Source organism: Biomphalaria glabrata, chromosome 6, assembly GCF_947242115.1.
Source record: "Biomphalaria glabrata chromosome 6, xgBioGlab47.1, whole genome shotgun sequence".
NCBI lineage: Eukaryota > Metazoa > Mollusca > Gastropoda > Planorbidae > Biomphalaria > Biomphalaria glabrata.
The window spans coordinates 24366986-24376477 of record NC_074716.1 but is presented as its reverse complement, the minus strand read 5'-3'; the positions used below and the strand labels follow the sequence as shown (position 1 = coordinate 24376477).

The 9492-nt window shown below is 36.8% G+C and overlaps 1 protein-coding gene and 1 long non-coding RNA gene across 3 annotated transcripts in view; one reads left to right on the top strand and one right to left on the bottom strand.

The window, feature by feature from the left end:
• Positions 1 to 2067: 2067 nt before the first annotated feature.
• The window catches only part of LOC106060553 (uncharacterized), a 100703-nt gene continuing 93278 nt past the window's right edge, over positions 2068 to 9492 (top strand). For both annotated transcript variants that reach the window (XM_056032210.1, XM_056032212.1), the window contains exon 1: positions 2068 to 2494. The gene's annotated coding sequence lies outside the window, so the exon portion shown is untranslated. The remainder of the gene's footprint in view (positions 2495 to 9492) is intronic.
• Positions 4275 to 8184, bottom strand: LOC129926684 (uncharacterized). Its single transcript, XR_008778386.1, has 3 exons — positions 7827 to 8184; positions 6326 to 6818; positions 4275 to 6057 (listed from the first exon to the last, which is right to left on the bottom strand). It is a non-coding gene; the product is annotated as an uncharacterized LOC129926684 (long non-coding RNA).

Below are 9492 nucleotides of genomic sequence, written 5' to 3'. Positions count from 1 at the left end.
AAAGAGCAGTCTCACGTGTATTTCTTTTCACGTGTAGCTCAAATATTGGGTCAGGGGAAACTGTTTTCACTAACAGAAGGGGTGAAGGTGAGTAACTGAGTAACCAAGTAAGCTTTGTCAAGCAGGGACTCATTAGCCTTGCTGGCTTGCTACCCATCTAGCAGAAGGAAAACTGAATTCAAACCTCTGTTGCCTTGCAGCTAAACCCAAACCTGGGAAAGGCTTCGAGCGTCAACCCTGAGGAAAAATAAGGAGCCTGCAGCACACAGCACTACACCCTGTCAGACCCTGCAACGCAGCTGATACTAAACTGTATATATCGTTTGCAAAGAATTACTTAAGACTCTTTAAATGTTATAACTTATAGCCTACAACCCTTGAACTGTATTATTGCTTAAAGACATTCTTTTAATAATATCAGATGTAGATTTAAAACTACTTCAGCGGCTGGTCTATATAATGGTTTCCATATTTGGCTATAAGAGATCTTGTAAGACTATCATAAACCAACATCTTCTCTATATGATGTTGAAGACCGATTTTGTGGGTCTATTCTAAACCTTATTTTTGAGTGATCGAAAGTTTTTCAAACCTTTATCTTTTTATTTCAGGGTGGCATCGTCTCAAGTGATCCTACAGCGTAATTGGTTTCATATGGTCATAAAAAAGGCTCTTAAACAACCGCTCGTTTGACAAGGAAGGAATGAAGCCCAACTTTAAAAAATCAACGCTGTGTAATCTACATTTCTTTTTGTTAAACATTAGTTACATGTAGACAAATTAAGCTATTTAAATAGGAATTGAAATTAAAAACTATAAGTTTTCGTTTGAAGAGCAGGATAAATATTTATAACTAAGGTAGAAATCATGTATTAGTTTATGAAATAATTACATTAATGGGATGTGAAAATTAAAGTCACGACCTTCCTAAGTAAAATCAATTATCGTAGACCCCTGTGGACCTCTCAATTTATTTTTTCTCTTTCGTAGACCCCTTGGATGTCTTCTTAGACCCATGGGGGTCTATATAGACCACTTTGGGAATCACTGAACTAAGCTAAGTACAAGTATGAAATGAATTAGCTGCTAGCACATTGAAGGCCCATTCACAGATTGATGAATGAACCTCATAACAAAGTTTTAAACATTGTTTCGTTAGTTCTCAAGCTTTTAATATTTTCATATGACACTGCCATTTTTATATTTTTAACCTTATCGCACTTCATAGACCATGATTAGACTAGACTAGACCAGACCATGAGTTCAAGAGTGATTTTATGACTCAATCGAAACAAACGTGATTTCAGATCTAGTCTCTACTCAGCACGTTTTACAAAACGAAGCAAGTAGTTTTTACATTAACGAATTGGTATTAGCTTAAAAACAAACTTACTGGGAGAGAAGGGATCCGAAGCTCTTTACTAGGCCTCTATTATGTTACCGATTCTTGTTAGCAACTTATTTATACTAAAAGTTTTGTTGTTTGTTTTAAAGGTCTTCATTATAACAAGGAAGACTTTTCTCTTGTCTCTAAGGACGCCACATTAGATCTTCTTTAGTCTTGTTCATTGTGGTTTCTGTTCATTCCATCTCTTGCTATGCAAGTCCACAAGCTGCAGTTGACAATATTAATTTGATATGTAAAGCTATCCTTTTCATTCATTTATAACGCATTCTTACAATACTAAAATGAACTTTGGTCAGTAGAGATTCCCACTTCATTATAGCACGGGCTTAAGGTGTAATTAAAATATCCCACAAAGGTATCCCCCACAGCAAATTCTTTTCTTTATTTACCAATACCCTTTGTTCCATACTGCCTCGGCAGTTGACGTCTGTTGGTGAAATTGATAAGTGCAAAATTAAGCCATACTTCACTAGATAGATCTAGCTAGATCTAAGTTTTTCTCTGCCCAAGGAGGGAGGGCATGTGAAGATGTTTTGGTGTTCTGTTTCATTTGTTGTCACTCAAGTTTCCTTCCATAGCAGATGGGGGGGGGGACTGTGAGGGGGAGGATACAATATTTAGTAGGATGAAATCAATGGGGCCGTTCTAGCCTTTGAATACAAGGACTAGAACAAGTTGGCGAGAGGAACATGGAGAGATAGCGAGAATGGACGAGATGGCAAGACGGAAGGAACGTTAAAAAAAAAAAAGAGGGAGAAGAAACAGAAGTGAGTGCCAGCCTCCAGTCGCGCGAATGTGGAGAGAGAATCGCAACAGATCAATCGTCTGCTGTAAGCCGCTCTTCCCGCTAATACAGAGAGGGCATATTGAACGAAAGAGTGAGCGAGGGCGGAAGGAATGACAGAGCGTGAACGAAACATTTTTCCACCGTTAAAACCACAAGAAAAAGGAGCCAAAAAATATTTAACAAAACAAAAGACACCAAAAAGGATTTGCTAAGTGTATTCATTAACACGTTTCTAGTTACATTTGGAGCAATGGGAAAAGTAAGAGATTAACTAAAGTGCTAATATTCAACAACCATTGGTAAGTTGCCCACTTTATATTGTACGTGTTTTATATGCAGAATGTCATTGACCAGATTTAGAACATAATTCGACTTAGCAGGAGAAAAAATGGATATCAATTAGCTACATTGGCTATGTGTATATTTACCAGAAATAAAAATGAAACCAATTCGCAAGTCATAAGACACGTTTCATGTGTCTAGCTCTCAAGGAGAATGCACCATTCCACCCCCACCATCATCCCCAACTCCCAGTTAGTAGGAGGGTGTTTGTGATCACGTGACGTCACTGGCAGCTAGCTTGCTCTCAGCATGTTACATTGTATTGTTCTGTGTGCATGACTTGGCATATGTGTGTATATACCCACGTGAATGCGCGCGAGCGCTGGAGGGAGATACAGAAGAGGAAAACAGTACGAAGAAAAGTGATGCCAAGGCGATTCATCAGTTTTGGTTCATCAGCTTTGGTTGATTTCACTTATATATATATATATAAATATGTATATCAAATATTTATTAAAGAATTTGGTGTTATTACCACGAAACTTTAATATACGTTTGATAACTTTCTCATTCAAAACTTTGATTAAAGTTAACTGTTTACTAGAAAATAATTTCTACTAACATAATGTAACATTAACAGATCTAGATCCTGACGACATTTTAATTTACAACACCTATCTTCTTATTGTAGCCATAACTATACAACATAGACAATTATTTCGCCTTAAATTGGTTTATGTCAAAATAATTCTTGTCACTAAGAAAATGTAGCCTATGTTTTTATAGGTTGTTTATTTCCCTGCTTGGTTCATTAATCTGTTTTCTTATTTCAAAAACATTTAAACATGAGTTCGCATTGTGTTTGTCCTACTCTCTGCCATATAATGTACATTTAAATAGGATGTTTATAATATTATTTTTCAGTTTTTTTTTTAAGTCATGGTAGATTGAATGCACAGAGAATGTTTATTTTACGTCTTTTACAACACTCTTCCACTTGTGTGCAGTCTGCCTACCATTTCATTAGCAAGATGACAACATGAAATCACCGAGAAGCTTTTCCTCCATATAATTGTGAAGATCTTTCTCCTTAGCAGGTGAACAACATTTCATTTCCGGCGTGTTCGAGGTCCTGAAGAACCGGTTACAGTTCAAGAGCTCAGAAACTGCAGGACCGCCGGATTGCTAATATTACCGAGTGTAAGAGTTCTTTTAAGTGGTTGTGGGGGTGTTAATCTGGTTCTTCTGGAGTAATATTAAGCGGTGTGCCAAATCGCGCTTCATTGCTGGACCTTCCTTCCTCTGACATATGTTTCTCCGTGAGTCAAGGGGGACTTGTCTGGAAGGTCATTAAATCTGTTTGGCGGCTACCATACACTACGTCATTCAGCAGTTGTCTGCTCTGTTGCCATTCGGGAGTTATCTCAGGCGCACATAATTATATTTGATCGTATATTGTAGAACTATGGTCAGGCTTTTTTCCCTGTTATATTTTTCACGCTCTATTTCTCGCATCAACTCTAGAAGGGTTATTGATTCTTTTAAAATATATTTTGTTAACTAATATTGATTCGCAAACTACCTATCACGTGATGTATTGATAAAGAACTACGGTATCGATTCTCTTCTTGTACACTTCTGATAAACTCAGTCACTTATGTTTGATGCCATTTGAAAAATGCATGAAATATTCTTCCGATGCTGCACCAGCAAGACATGCCCACAAACACGCACACACATGACCCATGGGCACATACACCTGACCTCTTTCCCGCGCTACTAGGAGAAGAATGAATCGGTCATTAAGATCCCACGTCTGCTAACCAGATTTGAAAATCAATAACTTACGATGTTACCAGTGAACACAATATGTTGAGTCTCAGGTTGTACTGAGATTTTATTTCAGTCAATATTTTACATAATACATCTCAGTCATTGCTAACTTACATAATACATCTCAGTCATTGCTAACTTACATAATACATCTTGGTCATTGCTAACTTACATAATACATCTCAGTCATTGCTAACTTACATAATACATCTCAGTCATTGCTAACTTACATAATACATCTTGGTCATTGCTAACTTACATAATACATCTTGGTCATTGCTAACTTACATAATACATCTTGGTCATTGCTAACTTACATAATACATCTTGGTCATTGCTAACTTAAATTATATATTTCAGTAATGACTGTCTTACATAATACATCTGTCATGGCTATCTTATATAATACATTTCGGTCAATATCTTACATAATACATCTCAGTCAAGTATCTTATAATATCTCAGCCAATACTTCCTTACATAATACATCTCATTCAAGACTATCTTATATTTTAGTCTTGAATTATTTCTTTTTAGTAGCCACTGCCACACATTTTTCTTTAATCAATCATTCAATGTCTTAGGCCGACACATCTCTCTTCACTAACCGCTGTCTTAGCTATCATTCCACTAACCATTGTCTTAGCTATTTCACTTCACAAATCATTGTTTTAGATATCACTTCAGTAGACATTGTCTAAGTACTGCATTTAACTAGACGTCTTGAGTGTGGGTTTGTCTTTTTGTCCGCTGAGGTGTCAAGGCTTTTAAACAGGAGGGGTACATTTTAGAGTATTTTTACCATGACCTTAAATTGGTCAATATTGACCTCTCTCGATCAGTTTCGAAATAGACAAAACAAAGTGGCTTTACTTACTTTGTGTTTGGAACCCTCTGTAGAAAGAAGGTCATCTATTTAGGTCCCAAAACATATCTATTACCGAGCTCTTGTATGTTGGGTTTCGTTTAATGATGAATGACAGGAAAATAAACTTTTCATGGCTCCTTGTAGTGTCATCATATGTAGCGAGTCAGAAATATAAACATTAGGATCTACTCATTCTCTCACAAGATTTTCTATACATAAAAAAGTCTGTTGGTTTTTACCGACGTGTTTATTGATGTGAACATCTCTGACAATATCTTTCACAAGACTACTTCAGCTGAACATCTTTGTTTCCAAAAGTAATTACGTTGTTGATGTTGTTGTTGTTGTTGTTGTTTTTATTGTTGTGTTATTCTTATCGCTGTTTTCTCTGTATGTGTGTGTGTGTCTCTCTCTACGCCCCCCCCCCTTCTCGCTTACATTTTTATTCTTTATTATTTTCTATCTTTTCCTTCGTCTCTTTTCTTTCTATGTTATAGCCTAAATTATTTCCCTGCAGAAAGACACAAAGATAAAGGCACATTCCTCGTTCGATATGCTAGGACAAATTTGTACAAAAGCTCCTTCTTCCCTAGCGCTATTAGAGCATGGAATGGGTTGCCTGAGCTAGCCAGGAAAACCAGTGACTTGGCAGAATTTAGGTCATTGGTTAATATGCATGACTAAATGCATGACGCGTAGGACGTAATCATCTTCTTTTTTTGAAGTAACGTCTGTATCATATAAGATAAGATTATTTTTTGAAGAAAGTATTACAATAATTGCTGACACACAAGTGTTATTCTCTCCTCAATGTCTTCATAATAAGATGAGCTACTTCGTGGAGACCCACCTCATAGTGTCTTTATCCTTCAAGAGTAGCTGTTGGATATATCAAACATAACAAGTCACAATCCCAATATACGATTTAGTTAGGATCATAAATTCTTGTATATACAATGTTCTGGTACTATTTAAATTTCCTCACGGATAATTAAGAATATTATTATTAATATTTTTATTATTATTACTATTATTATTATTATTACATTACTAATGGAATAACACTAGAATGTCATTTCATAGACTCTTAATGACTCTCAAATCAACGCTACAGACAAAAGATTACGAACAATTCTTTAATCTTTACCTATTTTTATGTCCTGCGACAGCCAGTTTATCCTAAGACTTGGTTCGTTGGAAAATTAATTCTAAGTAATAGCCGCACACGTTTTGGCTTGCAATGGACTTCACGTAGACCAAACTAACAACCTTAACATCACCTAGCTCTATGGAAGCTAATTCACTATCTACTGTAAGCGATAATTACTAAGTAAAAATAAATGCATTTAATTTGAGGTTCCAACTGGTCCGTCGTGTTATTTTTAAAAAATACAAGCGCTAATTTACCGGAAAGCTGTTGCTATAAATAGTTTAGACTTGATTCAACCTAGAGTTACTTCCTTGTTCCATGTCATTGCAAAATGTCTGAAGTGTACATGTCAACAAAGTGGACTCCTTTTAGACCTTTGAAATGCTGGTTTGGCTTCACGTGAAAGAAGTTCTAATGACTGGTTTCACTCACAGTTCTTCTTGCTGTCTACAACATGTTGAACATCTAATAGGGAGGAAGTGCAGAGGTTCTGGAAATAAACAAATAAAACTTGGGAGAAAAACTAAGTGAAGAGAAAGAGAGAGACTAAGAGAGAGAGAGACTAAGAGAGTGCGTGTGTGAGTTAAAAAAGAATAAGAGAGCGTGACAGAGTTACGAACGAAGAAATTAGAGACAGGGCATGGTTACTAGAGCGATTGGACCTCATGATGACCTGCTAACTATTGTAAACAAATGGAAACTAAAACTTTATGGACATATTACAAGGTCTTAGAGGCTTGCAAAGACCTTCCTTCAGGGAACAGTTCCAGGAAAAAGAAGAAGAGGCGGACATAGAAAGCGATGGGAAGATAACATAAGAAAATGGACTGGCATGCCTTTTGAAATATGTTCTATCCAAGGCAAAAGACAGAGGAATAGAAAAAGACGGTTGACAAATCTTGTGTGGTGCCCCAACGGTCCAACAGACTAAGGGATAGGTGAGGTGAGGTGGTGAATGTGACAGAGCTAGCGAATGAGAGAGAAAGTGGAAAAAGAGTATGATAAAGTTTGAAAGTAAAAGAGTGAGAGCGTGGGGCTATGGGAGAGACAGAGAGAATTAAAGGAGAAAGGGTGAAAGAGAGAGAAAAAGAGGGTGAAAGAAAGAGAGAGAGAAAGAGAGGGTGAATGAGAGAGAAAGAGAGGGAGAAAGAAAGAGAGGGTGAAAGAAAGAGAAAGAGAGGGTGAAAGAGAGAGAAAGAGAGGGTGAAAGAGAGAAAGAGTGGGATAAAGAAAGAGAAAAATATGTTTAAGAAAGTGAAAAACAGGAAAAGAGTTGGAGTTCGTGAAAGAACGAGAGAGTGAAAGAGAAAGAGAGACAGAAAGTGGAAGAGTGAGACAGAAAGTGAGAGAGTGTGAAAGAGTCGAAAAGAAAGCGTGAGAGGGTGTAAACGAGAAAGAGAGTGGTACATTGAGAGGGAGAGAGTAAGAAAGTGAGAGACTAAGCCTTGAAGAGTGAACAAAAAATTGCGAAGGTAACAGAAATGGAATGGATAGTTACCAATGTATCTCTGTGTGTCTCTATCCATAAGTCCTATTGAATAAGTCTCAGAAGATACATGGTTAAGACTGCGGCCGCTACTGAAGCGTCACCGTTCTGGATGCTCTGTATCGATCTGACTATTGGCTGACCCCTGGACCCTAATCAAGTATGCGTCTATTACGTTGAATTTGTTGTCCGCTGAAGCAATATTTTATAACGACCATGACATCGTCCCGGAATTCGTTTCTGCTCCACTTTCATGTACATTGGCCAGCCTTTGTCGTTTAATCCTTGAAATCCTTATGAGAATAAAGTCTAAAAAAAAATTAATGAAACGATTTGACACTAATTGTGATTGAAAAAAAAACAACTAATGTTTGATAGCAGAACATACACAGAGAATTAAGCTTGTGAAGTCTACAAAGTATAGAGCATATATAATACATTTGATATACGAATTCTAGATCTTGAGAACGAACTTTCAGACCATAAAGAACATAGATCTTGAGAACTTTCATATCATAGAGAAAACAGATCTTGAGAACTTTCAGACCCCACAGAACACAGATCTTGAGAACTTTCAGACCACACAGAACATAGATCTTGAGAACTTTCAGACAATAGAGAGCGCAGATCTTGAGAACTTTCAGACCACACAGAACATAGATCTTGAGAACTTTCAGATCATACAGAACATAGATCTTGAGAACTTTCAGACAATAGAGAGCACAGATCTTTAGAACTTTCAGACCACACAGAACATAGATCTTGAGAACTTTCAGATCATACAGAACATAGATCTTGAGAACTTTCAGACAATAGAGAGCATAGATCTTTAGAACTTTCAGACCACACAGAACATAGATCTTGAGAACTTTCAGATGACAAAGAACATAGATCTTGAGAGCTCGCAAAACATTTTCAAACCAAAATTAATTCTGTTAATTTGTAGTGGAATCAAATGTTTTTGGAAATTTTCCAAAATGGTTTCCACTTTAGGGAACACCAAATCTTACTTTATCCTAATTTCAAATGGTTGTTTGTCTAATTAAGCGTGTTATCTTGTGAATCATGAAAACTGGAATGAATACATCTTTTTTTTCCAGTCTTTGATAAATCTATTCGAATTGACGGTTATGTGATGTCAATAGAAATATTGCTTTAGTTTTTGCAGTCCTAACAATTTGTAGTTCATAGGTTAGGGTTTCTCTCCTTTTCTCTCTCTTTCTCCCCCTTAATCGTTGCTCTTGCTCTTTTCTCTCTATCTCTCTCTCTCTCTCTCTCGCCATCCCGCTCTCTCTTTCTCTCCTCTTTCTCTCCCACTTTCTCAGTCTCTATTTTTTGTCTCACTTTCTCTTCTTTCTTTCTCTCTATCACTTTCTCTCTCTTCTTGCGTTCTCTCTATCACTTTCTCTCTCTTCTTTTTTCCTATTTATCATTTTCTCTCTCTTTCCCTCTTCCTCTCTCTCTCACTCTCGTTTTCACTTCTCTTCCATTTTTCTCTTTGTTTGTTTGCTTCTTCCTTTCTTTCTGTTTGTATCAGTCTCAGTCTTTCAATCAATGACCTAGTGTTCCAAAGGGTCCAAACCTAAGTTTACTAACATCCCTGCTGGAAACATAAGCCTCTAAGTACATAGACCTAAACACTATCCCAAAATCCCACATTGCAAATGTATACTTCTTG